The 12,367-nt window shown below is 36.2% G+C and overlaps 1 protein-coding gene and 1 pseudogene across 3 annotated transcripts in view; both read right to left on the minus strand.

The window, feature by feature from the left end:
• The window catches only part of Col11a1 (collagen type XI alpha 1 chain), a 702,155-nt gene that overhangs the window by 419,141 nt on the left and 270,647 nt on the right, over positions 1-12,367 (minus strand). The gene's annotated exons all lie outside the window — the stretch shown is intronic.
• Positions 1,398-9,895, minus strand: LOC147827697 (T-complex protein 1 subunit eta pseudogene; annotated as a pseudogene).

The following is a 12,367-nucleotide window of genomic DNA, read 5'->3' on the forward strand; positions in this document are numbered from 1 at the left end:
TTTTGTTTGAGCACATCTTTAGAATCATTTGGCCTCATGTATTATTTGTACAGATTAGATTCTGTTGTATGTGTCAGGTGGCCATGCCTAAGGTCATGATTATGATAGCATGATTCAGATATGGCCTCAGGTGCCAACAGAACTATCTGGAGATACTTTCATCAGCAGAGGTATGTAGTCAAGGTAATGTTAATTAAAATGAGCAAGAAAGCATACATGTCTAATTTTATATGGATAGAGCAATGCTTGATTAACTATACATTGGAAATGAGATTTCCTTATATGCTATTACCCAAAGACATGAATCTGTCTACTCATGCACACATGAACATATACTTGCACTCACAGTGAAACACCTCTAAATAGGCTTTAAATTTATTCACCACCTAGGGCCAGGCATTTAGCTCAGTGGTTCTGCCACCTGCCCTGCAAGTGCAAGGACCCAAGTTCGATACCCGGTACAAAAAAACCAAATCTATTCACCACCTTCAATTGTCTTGATTTCAAGATAAAAGAACTATAAAGAATAGATAGTGAGTATTGGAGAAAAATAATTTGTGTATTATTGAATGGAATTAATAGAAATTTTATGAGAATAAGGCAGTTATTAGCAATGACATATTCTCAGAGAAAAGCTAGATATAGTGCCAAGATAAAGAACTCTAGTTGGAACTTGAGAAAAATTTAGTATTCAGCCCCCATCTCAATAAAGAAGAACAATGTTAGTCTAGTGAGAAAATTTTCAGAAAGGTTTTAAAAAGTTAGGAAATATTTATCTATAGCAGTTTGTTAACTATATGATCTTTAAAAAGTTTACAGCACTGAGTTTTAAGAAAAATTCTTTGAGCTTAATCAATGCAATCATTGTAAGCAAAAAAATTTATGCTAATGAAGAACTAAAGTTTATCTTCAGCAAAAGAGCAAGCAAAGAGACTTTAATGCAATATTTAATGCAATATTTTGGCAGTAAGAAAATGCTTGATAAATATAGGTAAATTGATGGTAAGTTAAGGAGTCTAAGAGGAGAAAGAATTCAGTAACATCATGAGTGGTAAAACCAGAAGTGAAGCATATGTTTCTTTGTTTGTTAGTTTGCTTTTGTTTCTTGAAATGTAGTCCATGCTGGCCTTGAACTCACTATGTAGCCCAGACTGGCCTCAAACTCTCAGCAATCTTCCTGCCTCAGCCTACCAAGTATGAAGTTTATGTTTTCAAATGTACACTTTTAACTCTATCACTTCTCCTTATTTGAGTAGTAATAATAATCTATAATTAAAATTCATAAAGTACAATGTTAGAACTTAAGCAAGTCAAATAATTTAGTATTAGAAAACCAGAGATATTTTACATAAATTCTTTTATGAATATATTTACATTTACCTAGATGAAATCTCTTGAGTAGTAAAGTACAGTGTGAAATAAAATGACACAGATGCTAATTGCATTTTTAAAATTTTTAATATTTACTTTAAGAATTATTTGAAGGAAGGGCTCTTCCTATGTAAATGTAAATATATTCATGAGTATTTAGCCCCTTTCATTTTTCACTCTCATCTTTATATTTTGAAAAAACATAGGATGATGTTATTGTTCCTTGGTTAAAAATACAAAGAATGCATACAAATTTAATAGGGATCTTCAGCTAAAAGTTCTTACCCATTATCTTGAAGTGAGGCCCCTAGAATTACTCAGCATCTGGAATACCTACACCAAAACCACTGTAAGAACTTGATAAAATGAACATTCATGGACACAACTACACATCTATTAGTTTAGAATCTCTCACACTGATGAGAAAGTCTCTGTATTTTTAACAAATAATCTATGAGAATTTGCGGTACCCCATAAAAATTTGAGACAGTAATTTTTGAAATACCTGCTTTATCTCCCCCAAATAAGGATTATGACACATTTGTTGTTCCAGGACCAACTATTTAGAGGACAAAATCAAAGATGCTAAAGAGAATCTTTTACACATGTGTACTAATATACTACCACAGAAATCACTACTAATTGTATTGGCCAATGTGTTTTAACTACACAATAATGAGTCCCTTACCACTGTCACCTAGGAATTTTTCAGCATTTAATAACCTAATTTTTGTAAACCCAACTTTATTTTATTTTTTTCCTAAGTCTTAAGTTTTATTTAAATAACCTCCAGTGAGAAGACAGCAGGCCAATTAGTACCACTTCTTCAAAAGACCAATGAACCAAGCCAGGGAGAGTGAGCACACCTTCAGCCAGCTGCCAGCCTGTGTTGTGTAGGACCTCTCAAGGGAGGTGGCCTCAACCTAACAATGGCCTGCTGCTGGGGGAGCATCTAAGGTGGAGTGAGGGTTCTTTTATTTTTCCAATAAGTTTATTGGTACATTTTAGGTATAAAATACAGTTACATTCATCATTAGGATCTTGTACCTTTACATGAGTATCTTGGTTATTATTTTTTCCCCTTCCCTTGCCCTCCCTTCACCCCCTCCACCCTTCCCTATTTCCAAAGATTTTATTTCCATTTTTTTCCTTTTCTCATATTTTTTCATTACCCTTCTTTCCTTTTCCCTACACCTCCCACTTCCCCTACTCCTTTAGACCTTTTCTTCCTATTACATAATATCAATTATACATTTTAAAAATAACAATATCAAGATCTAGGAGACGTTACCACAGATTTTACAGAATTTAAAAGGATACAGAAAGCATATTACAACAATCTTTTTTGAAATAAATTTGACAACTTCTAAGAAGTACCTTGGAAGACAAATTAATGAAACTAACACTGAAGGAAATATAAAAGGACTTGAATAACACCTATTAAAGAAAGTATATTACTAGGTTGAAAACCTACCTATATGACAACAGCAGGCTCATATACATTTTAACTAATAAATTATATCAAACATTTAAAGTAGAAAAAAGAAGGAACACTTCTCCCATCATTTTAGGAAATCAACATTGTGCTAATACTAACACTGGATGAAGATAATAGAAGAAAAAAATATACACATAGATAGAAATTTGTTTAACAAAACAAAGTATTAGAAGTCAGATCTGGCAGTATGTAGAAAGTGGTTTTATTATAGGGATGGCAGTGTTGGTTCAGCATTGGAAGATCCACTCCCAAAAGTCATCATTTTAACAGAGGAAAGGAAAAAGCCATATGATCCTGTCAGTAGTCGGAGAAAAAGTATTGAACTAAATTCTGCAGCTGTTCATGGTAAAAGCTATCAGGGGACTAGAAGTAGAATAGAAACTTCTCAACAGATAAAAGACATGTACTCCATACCTCCATCAAAAATGACTTATATGAATGGAGAACATAAAATGCTCTCTCCCTAAGATGGGGAACAAGGGCAGATATACCTACTCTTCATCATTAAAATTTGAAACATAGGCCCAAACCAAAATAGTCTGGCAACAAAATGGCACAGTTAGAATAGGATTGGCAAGGTAGAAGTAAAATCTTTATATGTAGATGAAATGATCATTTACAGAGAAAATACTAAGAAATCTCTAGGAGCCCCTAGAACTTGTATTTGAATTTAGCAGGATTAGAAAACACAAGGTACATATAAAAATTCAGGTCTATGTATACTTGCTATAAATGAAGAATTGGATATTGAAATTCAAAAGTTATGTAGGCATACAAAAGACCTAGAAAAGTAAAAAAAAAAAAAAAAAAACCCAAACACCAGTGTTGGAGTGTTGGAATACATTTAGTACCTAATTTTAAGATGTTCTCAAAAGCTACAGTAATCAAGGCAGTGTTGGTATAAGGAAAGACATATAGATCATTGGAATAAAAATCTAGAAATAGAACCACATATATATGGTCCACTGAGTTTTGAAAGATTATTCAACAGTAACATTTTATAGAATATAAACTCAATTCAACAGCAGAGGAAAAGATAGTGTTTTCAGTCAATGGCACTAGAACACCTGGTATCCATATATAAAAAATTAACCTTAACCCTTTATTTCCATACATAAAAATAACTTGAAAGGAACTTTGAACCTAAAAATGAAAGAATAAAACTATAAAACTTTAAGAAGAAATTATAAGGGAAAATGGTTATGAATTTAGGGTAGGCAAGAATTTCTTAGGATATAAAAAATGTGATATATAAAAGAAAATATTGATAAGTGAGATTCCATCAAAATTTAGAACTTTAAATGACATCATTAAGAAAATGAAAAGTAGTCCTTAAACAAACCATATTTATAATGCATATAACCTATGACCAGAATATATGAAGAACTCTCACAGCTCATTAATAGACAACCCAATTAAAAATTAGGTACAAGAAGATGATAAAGAGCCAATACAGCACAAGGAAAGGTATGCAACACTAGAATCAGAAAAATACTAACCAGTACAATGACAAGATTGAATTATACACTCATTAGGGAGATGAAGTTAGAAGTTTTAAAAGAACAAATGTCAGCGTAGGTGTGAACCAGTTAGAACTTTCTAATACTGCTAATGTGAATGTAAATTGACAAAACCATTTTGGAAAACAATATAGAAATTTATTGTATTACTGTTAAGAACCAACACTCCTGTTCTTAAGTTTTTACTTGAGAGGAATGAAAAAACATATTCACAACAGATTTGTACATACAAGTTGAGTACCCCTTATTTGAAATTCTTGGGACCAGAGTGTTTCAGATTTTTGTTTGAAATCCACTTGATCTGCAAACAGGATAGCTACTCCTGCTTTTTTTCAGGTTCCTGTCGCATAGAGTATTGTTTTGCACCCTTTAACTTTCAGACTGTGAGTTTTGTTTTGAATTAAATGTGTTTCTTGTATGCAGCATAATGTTGGATCTTGCTTCTTGACCCATTCTGCCAGTCTATTTCTTTTGATTGGTGAATTGAGACCATTAACATTGATGGTTATAACTCATACATATTGATTTATCATTGTCATGACTTTCTCTGTTTGTTAGATTCCCCCTCTTTACATTTCATTTGTCGCACCTGACAGATTCATTCTTCTGGGCTTTCTTGGGTTGTGATCCTCATTGTCTGTTTCTTGGATATTGTCTTAAATTTTTTGGAGTGCTGGTTTGGTATTCATGAAGTTCTTCAGGTGCTATTTGTCATGAAAGTATCTTATTTCTCCATCAATTTTGAAAGATAATTTTGCAGGATACATCAATCTGGGCTAGAGGCTATTTTCTTTTAGGGCTTGCAATACATCACTCCAAGCTCTTCTTGCCTTGAGGGTTTGCATTGAGAAGTCTGCTGTGATTCTGATAGGCTTTCCTTTGTATATGATTTGTTTCTTTTCTCTCACTGCTTGTAGAATTTTGTTCTTCTGTTGGGTTTCTGGAATCTTAACAATTATATGCCTATGTGTAGATTTTTTTTGATCAAGGCTATTTGGAGTCCTATATGCCTCCCTTATCTGTATTTCAAGTTCTTTTCCCCTGCTTGGGAAGTTTTCTGTCATCACTTCGATGAACAGTTTTGTTTTGTTTTTTATGTCATCTGTACTCTCTCCTGTACCTTCATTGACTTCCAATCATTCTTATGTTATTCTTCTTTGAATCATCTAGCAGCTGCTGGATTGATTTCTCATGGTCCCTTATAATTTTAAAGAAATTTTTCTTTTCCTGATCACTAATTGCAATCTTATCTTCTATATCTGAAATTCTGTCCTCACATTGGTTCATTCTGCTGGGTAAACTTACAGTGAAGTTTTTATTCTCCTGGAAATCTATTTGCATCTGTTTTATGGATTCCATTTGTTTCCTATGTTGGGATTCCATCATGTTTCTCAGATCCTCTATTTTTTTATTTGTGTCCTCTCTAGATTTATTAATCATGTCTTGCACTATGGGCACAATCTGTTTTTATCTGAGAAATTATTTCTGATTTCATTTTTTCCAGATCCTCTTTTGTTGCCAGTTCAGGGAATCCAGGTGGTTGAGTATCACAATGTTCCATCTCATTTCCCTTTGGGGTTGTTCTTGGTGATCTGGAAGTCTGGTTTTGAAACTTGTTTATGTGTCTTCTCATTTCAACAGAGGGTGGGGGTGTGCTGCTGGTGCCCATGTGGCTCACCTCCTCTGTGCTCACGGCAGGGTACAGTGGCCCGAAAGCCTCCTCTTGTGAGCTGGCAGTGGCTCACCTCCTCTGTGCTCATGGGGGGTTGTGGAGTGAGGGTTCTTGATGGTCTCATCAAAGGACACCATAAGGCATGCAGCCTCAGAGGCTGCTGTCAGGGCATTGATCCATACCATAGCTTGCTCCCACATGAAGGCTTCAATGTTGTCAGCAATGTCTTCATTGTTGATGTCCCCTGATACCACATGACTCCCTGGGCATGCCGAGCCCACAGTTTGTTCAAGATATTTGTTGCATCGAAGCCAGCATTGTCACATAGGTGGCGTGGGGTAATCTCCAAGGCCTTGGCATATGCCCCAATCAATAGCTGTAGTTCTCCTGGAATAGTCCTTGAGTAATCCTGAAGGTAATTAGAGAGCTCCATCTCATTGGCCCCACCACCAGCCACCACTAAATCATTCTTGATGGCCCTCCTGACAATCATGATGGTGTCATGCAGGGACCACTCTATCTCCTCCATAAACTGTTGTGCACTACGGGGGAGGATGAAGCTGCAAGTCAGCCTCTGGCAGCCAGTGAAAAATTGTACCTTTCACCTCCAATCTGGGTCTTTTCAAACAGCTGGCAGCAGCCCAGCAGATTTCCAGATAGAGCAATCAAACTGGTCTAGATTGAGACTCCACAGGCCATGATTGTCTTATTCAAATTCTCCTCAGATACGTGGACAGCACAGAACATGTCCTTGTCTGTGAAGTACTGCTTGGCCACATCCCCAGTGGGGAGTTTAGACAAGATAACTTTGGATCAAGAATTATAAATTTTCTCTAATTTGTCATAGAGAATGTTCCACTCAGCATCAACGATTGCCTGATAATCCTCCACTGTGTGGATTCTGATTTTGGCATTGTCTTTCTCAGCTTTCAGCTCGAGTTCAACATTTAATAAGGTGATTGTGGGGCTATTACACATTTTAGGTTGCATTTCAAACCCAGCACAAGAGAAAGTCTTCTTGAATGCAACACCAGCCACCAACTGTGACTCCTCTAGGGCTCCACCCTGCACCGTTTTGATTCCAATCATTTTAAGCTGCTGCAAATCATCAAGCATCATCATGGCATCAACCACCATCTTAGCAAAGAAGGTTTCTTGGTGGGAGATCAGCTTGGAGCTCAGAGCTGTCATGGCACACTTTTCCAGCAGCTTCCTCTGCTCCACTTTATCTTGCTTCTTGAAGGTCACAGCAATCTCTTTGATCTTGTTAAATGCCAAATGTGTAGCTATTTGGAAAGCTCAGATGATGATCTGGGGATGCAAACCTTCCTCCATGTATGGTTTTACCTCCTTCAGAAACTCTGCAGCCAGCAGGGTCACCGAGGAGGTGTCATCACCAACCTTAGCATCTTGGGATTTGGCAATGTCCACTAAAGTCTGCTGCAGGATGGACAACATCAAGAAGTTTCAAAATTGTGGTCCCATCATTAGAAATTGTTGGTTTGCCTTCGCTATCCACAATAAGCTTGTCCATGCCATGGGGACCCAAAGTGGTTCTTACAGATTCAGCTATAGCCTGGCAGGCACTGATGTTACTCACAAGCTGTGGGATGGCTTCGGAGCTATCAGTTCCCTCTTTCAATAGTATAACTGGTGTGGGCATCATCTTGACAACTTCTTCAGTGGCCCACTACTCCTCTGTTTTCTGGTTTCAGGCCTCTCAGATGGCTCACAATGCCAGTGAACCCAATTTTAGAAGAGGCTTCTTCTTCCTCTTCTTCTTAAGGTATGTTTGTGTTTCACTGAATTGTTTCTTGCCAGACTATATCAGAGAAAGTAAACATTAGCATTGTTGACTTTAAAAACAAAGAATATCAGATTTATTTGTATGCCAAAATAACTTTGCTATAATACAGATATTAAAAATCAAAATACAGTAGCTGATAAATTTTCAGGAACTACTATTATTGTTTCATGATATAAGTGTGGATGAATCTTAAACATTATATCTGGATTTACCAAACTTTTTCACAGCCAGGGCTTTTGAAATAAAATGATAAATGCATATTTAAAAGTTCATTTATATGCACGAGTAATAAATTTCAATTATTTGACAAATTTTACATTATATATCCACTCAATCAATATTTACTGAGAATATATGGAGATTTGTTATTTATGGTTTTTTTTATTAACTTCTTTTATTGGTACATTGTAGGTATACAACACAATTACATTTCTCATTGGGAATAGTACCTTTACACAAGGCATCTTGGTTCTTATTTTTTCCCCATTCCTAGCCCTCCCTTCATGCCCTCCACCCTTCCATATTTACAAAGACTTTATTTCCATTTTTTCCATTTCTCATCATTTTTCCTTTCCCTTCTTTCCGTTCCCCTGTGCCTCCCACTACCCCTATCCCTTTGGACCTTTTCTTCCTATTTTGCATTATCGATTATTCATCTAATCATTGGTACATTTTAGGTATACAATATAATGACATTCATCATTGGAAATTTGCACCTTTACATAGTCTCTCTTGGTTCTTGTTTTTCACCCTTGCCCAGCCCTCCCTTCAACCCCTCCAGCCCTCCCTATTTACAAAAATTTTGTTCCTATTTTTCCATTTTCTCATATTAATCCCATTCCCTTCTATCCTTTCCCCTAGCCCTCCCATTTCCTTCCTCTTTGTCCCTTTTCTTCCTATTTCACATTACCTATTATACATTTTAGTCCTTATTTACACTTTCAGTTTCTCACAGCAGACAAACTATTCGGTATTTATACATGTGTTTCCTATTTATTTCACTTAAGAGTATCGCCTCAATGTGCATCCACTTAGCTATAAATGTCTCTCATTTCTCATTTTTTATGGCTGAGTAGTACTCCATTTTATAAAAAAAACACATTTTCTTGATCCAGTTTCCAGTTGATGGGCATTTGGGCTCTTTCCAAGTTTAAAAGCTATCACAAACTGTGCTTCTATGAACATGGGTGCACATATATCACTGTGGTAAGATTCTTTTAATTCTTTGGGGAAGATCCCCAGCAGTGGAATAGCGGGGTCAAATGGTACTTCCAGTCCTAGTTCTTTGAGGTATCTCCATGCTGATTTCCACAGTGGTTGCACCAGTGTACACTCTCACCAGCAGTTATTTATGTTTGTTGGATAAGGTAGTAAATAAGATGGACAGAACTAAAGAATTTAGTCTAGTGGGAGAATATGTACAATTCAAATAGGCAATCATATTAATCAGCTGGGACAAATACATGGCATCCAAAATTTAAAGGAGGAGAAATTTAATTTAGTTCACATTTCAGGGTTTCAGTCATGGTCACCTGGCACCAAGGCAGAAGTGATAATGTAGAAAGGCATGACAGAGGAAGTCTGCTTACCTCATGCAACCAGGAGTCAGAAGCAAAGAGCCAAGAGGAAGATGTATCCTCCAGATGTACAACACCAATGATACACTTCTTCTGTCCAGGTCTTAATCCTAAAAGGATATTTAGCTAAAAACTCATTAATGGATTGATCTACTTATGAGTACAGTGTCTCCATCATTAATTACCTTCCAAAAGCCCCACACCTGGATACATAAAACTTTTGGGGGACATTCTAGATCTAAACCACAGCACTCAGCCCCTGGCCCCAAAAGGTTCATGTCCATCTCTATGTAAAATGTGTTTAGTCCATCTCTAAATGTCACCAATGCCTTATCAGTTTCAGCAGTGCTGAAAACTCCAAGTCCAAAATGTCCTCTGAGACTCAAGACTATTATTATAGTCTTATAGACTAGATTATAGTCCTATGGACTAGATTATATAGTCCTACTATATAGGACTATATATAGTGGGATTATATATATATTATATATAATTTATTATACATATAAATTATATATAGTAGGATTATATAGTCCTACTATTATAGTCCTATAGACTAGATTATTATAAAGACAAAATCTTAGTTGTGAGCACTTATGAAAATAAAAAAGAAAGAACAATAAAAAAGAAAGTACAATACTTTTAACATGGCACAGGGTAAAAGGAAGTAATGGGAGATTAGAAAACAATTGGACCAATGCAAGAGTGGAAATTAGCAGGATAAACAATAAATCCTGTAGCTTTATGTTGATTACCTATGGCAGTTTGTGGCCATATGTGAACTCCCAAGGACGTGGACAGTCCTGGCCCTACTACTTGCTAGTTACAGCCCTCAAGGCTTTTGTATTGAGCTAGCAATATTCATTGCCTTCAGTTTTCCCCAGCAGACTATACACATTCCTGGCTTCTCCAACTTTATGGGGTCTCCACTGGACCTTCAGCCTCACTCTCACAGCTTCACACATCACCCTTTCAGTGACATGTTGTTTGGTCTCCCAGGTCGTAATTTGAAACTTAGCTGAAAAATTCCATAACCTCACAATGTTTTATTCTGCATGCTTGGAAAAACCAGTGCCACATGGATGACATCAAGTTCTGCTATCAGTTCAAGCAGAAGACTGACCCCCTTAGACCATTTCTACAGCTATATCTGAGTCCCTGAATGGCTAAACTCAGAGAACACTTCCCTAGGTGGCATCCTAGAAGTCACTTCTTAAAGCATAGTTTTTCAAATGTATTTTCCCTTTTACAACCTTGACCCTGTGGTAGGGGGAGGGTCTAGCCATTTTTTGAGATTCCCCTCAAAATATTTTTCTTATTTTTCTGATGCTAAGTACTTGTGTTCTTTTTAATGGTGCTAATATCCTAATATCTTCCTCAATCACCCTTACTTTTACCCCAATTTTTCAGGTGGTTCTTTTTGTGACAAAATTTAAGTTATTCAAATTTTTCTGCTTTGCTGTTTGCTCCTAATTCTTACTATACATCTTGCTAAAAGCAGCCAACAGTACCCATGCCACACCTGAATGATGGGCTGTCTTGAAATTTTCTCTACCAGATCAATTAGTCCACTGCTCTTACGCTCAATTTTCTGCAATCTCAGGACATAGAAAAAATGTAGACAAGTTTCGTGCAATAATGAAACATGCAAAGACTAGTCCAATTTCTATGAGAGTCTTCTTTCCCATCTCAAATCTCCTGAGCCTGGACTTTACTGTCTTTATTCCTACCAATATTCTGGTCTTCTGAACTTAAACAAAGTCACCCATCAAACTCTATTTATAGTTTTCTGGGCCTTCTCTAGCTGGCATTTCCAAGCTCCTCCCTCAAACTCTTTCCAAAGTCTTCTAAAGCACATGGTAAGGTATAGTTACAGCAATGACTCCACTTCTTTGGTACTAATTTTCATTTCCTGTTGCTGGGACCAAATAGCCAACACACAAAATTTAAAGGAAGAAATGTTTAATTTGGTTCACAATTTTGGACTTTCAATCCATGGTTTGAAGGAAGAAATAGCATAGTGGAAAGACATTTTAAAGAAATGCAGCTCACCTCACTTCATGACAGCCAGTAGGGAGAGAGAGAAGGAAAGAAAACAGGTAGAGCAATACACTCTCCAAAGGCACACTCCTTGTTACACAAGTCTTCCAACCAAGATCCAACTGCTAATAGCACAGTTAGCTATGAACTCATCAATGGATCAATCCACTGATGAGTATAGCATCTTCCTGATCCAGTTACCTTCTAAAAGCCCCACATCTGAACACATGAGAATTTGGGCAGACATTCTACATCAAGCAGTTAAGGTTTTATCTGAAAGAAGAGTTGATAGCCAAGTAAAAAAGAACAATAAATGTGCTTTAGGAATTTAAAAGCAATTTAATATAGTTAGGACTTACAGTGCATGTATGTGTCTTAGTGTATATAAGAGGGACAACTGTATACAAACAGGAAAGAGCTAGATGTAAGGCTGGTAATATAAGCAGTGTCTGAATAATGAAGGAGTTTTTGTGTCACACTAATATATTTGGGTTCTTTTCTAAGTATAATCGAAATCTGTGAACAGGTTTTAGTTTTTAAAAATTACATAAGTTTTTTTATTTTAAAGAGAAGTAAAACTGTGTTGTAAAAGTTAACTGAAGATATAGATTAATAAGACTAGTTAGGACACTGTTGTAGTATCTAGTTGAGAAACAATGGTGGTTGAAACTAACATAGTTTCAGAATGAGAATGGCAAACTTTGCTAATATTGGGATTTCAGGATAAAGAAAAATAAACAGTAAAAATTATATCTTAATTTCTAGCTTTGGATACTCAATAGAAACTAATGTTACTTGCAGAGGGAAAGAATATAGAAGAAAGTCATTTCATGGGTGGAGGAGTAAGGGGAAGGTGAAAAGTTCAGTTTGGAACATATTAGT

The sequence above is a fragment of the Heterocephalus glaber genome, unplaced genomic scaffold, assembly GCF_053883595.1.
Source record: "Heterocephalus glaber isolate CG9 unplaced genomic scaffold, H.glaber_assembly_v1.0 deba00001442, whole genome shotgun sequence".
NCBI lineage: Eukaryota > Metazoa > Chordata > Mammalia > Rodentia > Bathyergidae > Heterocephalus > Heterocephalus glaber.